Raw genomic sequence first — 5,733 nt, 5'->3', positions numbered from 1 at the left:
CTGTCTGTCTGTCTGTCTGTCTGTCTGTCTGTCTGTCTGTCTGTCTGTCTGTCTGTCTGTCTGTCTGTCTGTCTGTCTGTCTGTCTCTCTCTCTGTCTGTGTCTCTCTGACCAATGTGTGTGTTTCAAAGTGAGGTGTCTCTGGAGCTCCCATTCAGATTGATGAATCCTAAACCTGAACCAGGTAAACTCCTCCTCCTCCTTCTTGTTGTTTGACTTTATGTTTATAACTCTATAAAACGCTTTAATATTTCCTGTTGGAGGATTTTTTTTAAAGAAGAAGCATTTGTGTGTTAATGAAGGCAAATTACATAAATTACAAAATGATAACGTCCGAAAAAATGCTTTTAACGTAAACAAAGTCAGGGGCAGTATCGCCCCGTCCACTGGCAGCAAACCACGACCAGGAGCTCCAGAACAGGACAGTAGGATCAGTCAACCAGGTTAAATAATATTTAAATATTTAATGTATTTAGTTATTTTTTATTATTTTTTTTAAAGACTTATCGGTCCAGCTTTGGGTCGCCCCCAGACCCTTTGAGGTGGGAGCTAGCCCAGTGCGGGTTTGAGCCCTTTTAAAAAAAAAAAGAAAAAGAAAAGAAACAGCTGCCTGCCTGCCTGCGTGCGTTAAGCAGCTTGTTGTGTATCGCTGACATCAGCAGCTGATGAAGATTCATTTCCGGTTTGCTGCTCATCAGCTCTTATGAATCAGCTTCTTTAAATAAAGACCGAAATGCGTTTGTAGTTTAATTTCTTCCTCTAAATGTCTTCAAACTTTTATTTCTCTCTAAATATGTTTGATTATGTTTTTACATGTAAACACTTTTCTCTTTTCTTTTTTGTCCGGTCTGAACCTTGTGACTTCAGCCAAAGAGAGGTGAGCTCATTGATGATGATCATTGATCATCAATAATAATTGTTGATGTTGATGATGTCTTTGTCCTCCCCTGTGTGTCTCTGCAGTGAACCAGAGGACATGGTGTTTGAGGAGTTCAAACGAGTCTACCTGAAGGGCGTCGTCTACGGAGACGACGACGACGAGTCTCCCACTGAGGCCTGAACTACAAAGATGTCCGCCGAGGACCTGAAGACTGAATGATGAGAGACGGACAGAAAGACTGTCCATCTGTCCGTCTGTCTCAGCAGGACGAAAACATCAATGTAGATTTGTTTAAAAATGTGACTTTATAATTATTTTATTGTGAATAATGCTTGTTAATCTGATATACTGAATTTGATATAATTATTATAATGGTAATGAAAATAACAATAATATTGTGACTGTAGGTGTCTTTGAATTCTATTAAACATCCAGATCATTAATATCTGATCAATAACTATCATCTATATAAAGATATAGAGGAGTAAAGTCTCTGTTTTTATCAGAGCTTCTCTTTGTTCACTGAGCCGGTCAGCCGCGTGTCTTTTAGTGCATGGGTGAGTGCATGTTAATGCATGGGAGCGTGCATGTTAATGCATGGGAGCGTGCATGTGATCATTCATGGGAGCGTGCATGTGATCATTCATGGGAGTGTGCATGTGATCATTCATGGGAGCGTGCATGTGATCATTCATGGGAGCGTGCCCCACTGGTGCCGTACAGACAGCGTCGTCATGTAAACGTAGCCCATCCCCCTCATGGTCCCCTTTAGGTAAACGCCTTAGCTTCTAGCTGCCGGCTCAGCCGTCGCCATGTTGACCCTAACCCCTCAATCATAGAGAGGTTGTGACTTTCAAAGGTTTATTGATATAAGATCATATTTAGGGCCCGAGCACCGACGTAGTCATATGTCATAACATCCTGACCCGGAACACATCTATAAGACAATTTAGAATCATAGTAATAGCGCCACCTAGTGGCAACAGGAAGTTGTAAATTGTGTACTTTGACATCCTGCCCCTCACAGATTAATCAGATCCCTCTAAAGTTTTGTCAGAAAAGCCTTAAGACCTTGATAATGCTTCATTGTGAAGATTCTAAGAAGTTGTTGAAGGGCGACGACGTGGCGGCTCGGCGAATTTCAATCCTTCGCCATGAACAACTCACGATGTAACTCATGATGTAACTCGACTCCACATCATCAGATCTTTACCAGATTTCACATGTTTGATTAGACTCCAGTCCTGAAGACATCTGCAGGCCAATTTTGAATCATAGTCATAGTGCCACCTACTGGTAACAGGAAGTTAAAGTCTTTATACTTTGGCTTGTTTCTCTTAGTAGGTAAATCAGATCAACATCAAATTAGTTCCACACAAATATAAGAAGTTCATAATGCCAGTTCATGAAGCTTTTGATGTTTCGTCAAACGCCATTGCCGTGGCGAAGCAGTCTTCGCCGTGAAAAACGAAGGTGCTTTTGAGAGGCTACAAATGCTCGAAACAGAAGCAAACTTGGCACACAGATTACAAGCCCAAAATGTAGTTATATAATATGATTTTATTCGTTTAGAGTGGCAAATCGGCTCAATGGCGCCCCCTACAATATTTCCACAAAGCAGCCCTCGCAGTACGCTTCACATAGATTTGCAAAATTTGGTAGGCTCATTTATCACATTTGGACTTAAAATAAAGTCTGTTGGGACCATGCTCTAAAACCAGCCAAAAGTCAGCCATTTTGAATTTTTTATGAATTTCTAGTGTCGTTTTTATGATTTCCAGGCGCTGTACTTTAACGAACTCCTAGGAAATGAATCGAATCAACTTCAGATTTGGTCAGAACAATCTAAAGACCTTGGTGATTAAAAGTTACTCAAGGCTTGTTTCGTGAAAAGCTGTTGCCGTGGCGACGCTTTGTTCGCCATGAAAAACAAAGGTGTTTTTGATGAGCTAAAAATGCTCAAAACATAATCAAACTTGTCATACACATTTAAAATCCTGAATGTAGTTATCTGATGTGATTTTAATGCTTCAGAGTGGCAAGTCTGAAGCAGTCAGTCTGGCTGACTGGCTGCTGGCTGCATCGTCGAAATATTTCGACGATGCAGCCCTCGCAGTACGTTTCACCTTGATGTATCAAATTTGGTAAGCAGATGTATCACATGTAGACTTAAAAAAAGTCTAAGAGGTCTAAGTTTAAACTCAACTGGAAGTCAGCCATTTTGAATTTGGTATGAATTTCTCGTGTTTTTTTTGCAATTTCCAGGTGCTCTACTTTAACAAACTCCTAGGGAATTAATCCTATCAATTTAGAATTTGGTCAGAACAATCTTAAGACCTTAGTGATTAAAAGTTACGAAAAGCTTGAGGTTTCATCGAACGACATGGACGTGGTGTGGCGACCATTTTACATCAAGCTGTTGTAACTCAACTGTACTTTTTCAGAACTGTTCCAAACTTGACATGGTTGATGACTGTCATGGCTTTAGAACTTCTGCATGTCAATATTAGCTCACAGCACCACCTACTAGCAACCATGACAGTAAGCAGGATTCTATAATTACAGCGGTCCAAACACTGAACTTATTAAAGATTTGTGTGGGTCGTTTTTGAGACCTGCATTTACATTGACAGTCTGTTATGTTACACTAAAGCGCATTCACAAACAATCGTCTTTTTGTCAAACTTTACAGGCTTGCATTTATGATTGTATTCGGAGATACACTCAAAACAATCGAGTCTTAAGACCTGGCAAAATGAACTGGCTACGCTGCTGCTACCACAGGAAATACTGTAACTCGTGCATGCAGTGTCTGATGGTCACAGAACTGAATGGCTACATCAACCAGAGTCATGACAGTACCGTCAACATGCGTGAAAATGTGTGGGCCCGATCAATGCTGCTCTAATGAGGGCCCAAGCACCGACAGCGTCGGGCCGCGAGGTCCCTATTGAAACTGTAGGAATTATTATTAATATTCTCTCGAATGAATCGCCTTTTTCGGGGCTTTATCATATCCGAAAACTCACCAAAGTCGGCATGCATATCAGGACTGCTGATAAATTTTATATTTTATGGATCCCACGCTTGAACATGAAAAAATTGCTCTCTAGCGCCCCCTAGAATTTAGCCCCCTCATCCCGTATGTCCAATTAACTTGAAATTTTACACAGGCATGCAACCAAATGGACCCCTAAGCTCCGCCTACCAAAATTTAACGCCATTTTGAATTTTGTGAAAAACCCATTTTTGCAGCCTCCTCCTACACGCTGAGTCCGATTGCTACTAAATTGGCTGTGGATCAGTTTTGGATCTCTATAATAAAACGTTATCAAAATATGTTTGATATCTCATTACGTTTAGAAGATATGGACCAAAGAACTTCATAAGGTGTGGCTTTGTTTTTCAATACTCATAACTTCAAAACCTTTTAACCTATAATTGCGAAATTTGTCTCATATGTCAACATCGTATATTGTTACGTACCCTACAATTTTCATTCCATTCAACCAGTAGGGAGCGATACAGTAGTTAAGCCATTTTTGGCTTTTTTGTCAATTTTCGTTTTCAGACGTACTTTAACAAACTCCTCCCACAGAATTCATGCAATCAACTTCAAATTTGGTCAGGATGATCTAAAGACATTAATGATGAAAAGTTACTAAAATGGTCTCCTGAAATTGAACGACCTTCATTTTATGTGGCGCCCATTGCCAACGCGTCATTCACCATGAACAATGAAGCTTATTTTTCTGTGGCTCAGGATGCTCAGCAAGCCTTGGAACTTTGCACAGGTGTCATAGGTAATGTAAATAAATATTTCAAATAGCGTTTTGGCTTGACTGTTGAAAATTGCCTCGATAGCGCCCCCTACAAATATTCAAAAATGCAGCCCCAGCGCTACGTTTGACCTACATGTGTGATATTTGGTAGGCACATGTATCACATGGAGACTTAAAAAAAGTCTCTTGGGTCCATGCTCTAAAACCAACCGGAAGTTGGCCATTTAGATATTTGTGTGCATTTCCCCTTGATTTCTAGTCGCTATACTTTAACGAACTCCTCCTCGGGACTTTGTCAGATCCACTTCAAATTTGGTCAGTACAATCTAAAGACCTGCTGCAATTAAAAGTTACTCAAAGCTTTACGTTTGATGGAATGGTGTAGCCGTGACGTGGTGGCCATTGTAGGTGATTCGCCATTAAACAACAAGCTGATGTAACTCTACTGAACTTGGTCAAATCTGTCCCAAACTTGCCATACTTGATAACAGTCATGGCCTGAGGATGTCTACAAGCCAATTTTCACTCAGTCATAGCGCCACCAACTGGCAACAGGAAGACAGCGTTATGTGACAAACTGAATCCGATTTACCTGATATTATGATGTGGTCTATACTTGATGTAGAGCAACATAATGCATGTTTGCACGTGTTCTCTTGCGTCAGTGGACACAAAGAGATGACATCACAGATTATAGATTATTACTGTAAATATGAAATATGAATCAATACTAATCTACAGATGAACTTTACACCTTGTAAAACATGAATCTAGTGATAGAATAACATTTCTAATATTAGTAAACCTGGCTTCTTCATTTTATGTTCTTGGTGAAAAAGGTTCTGGTTCTCGTTTGATAATATGAAATATGATAAATATGAAATCTGATTTAGATCTCATAAGAAATGTGATAAAACAAATGTAGTTCTTTATATTATTTCACATGTCAAAAATATAAGAAACATATTGTGGAGCTGTGGAATTATAGTGGGGCTATAGTGTAATAGTGGGGCTATAGTGTAATAGTGGGGTTACAGTGTAATAGTGGGGCTATAGTGTAATAGTGGGGTTA

General features: G+C 39.8%; 1 long non-coding RNA gene across 1 annotated transcript; it reads left to right on the top strand.

The window, feature by feature from the left end:
• Nucleotides 1-58: 58 nt before the first annotated feature.
• On the top strand, nucleotides 59-1,322 carry LOC116378933 (uncharacterized). The gene is made up of 3 exons (XR_004212362.1): nucleotides 59-183; nucleotides 867-876; nucleotides 963-1,322. It is a non-coding gene; the product is annotated as an uncharacterized LOC116378933 (long non-coding RNA).
• The last annotated feature ends 4,411 nt before the right edge of the window (nucleotides 1,323-5,733 follow it).

This window comes from Anarrhichthys ocellatus, unplaced genomic scaffold (genome assembly GCF_004355925.1).
Source record: "Anarrhichthys ocellatus isolate YVR2014 unplaced genomic scaffold, GSC_Weel_1.0 scaffold3422, whole genome shotgun sequence".
Classification (NCBI taxonomy): domain Eukaryota; kingdom Metazoa; phylum Chordata; class Actinopteri; order Perciformes; family Anarhichadidae; genus Anarrhichthys; species Anarrhichthys ocellatus.
This window is presented reverse-complemented; position numbering and strand designations above follow the sequence as displayed.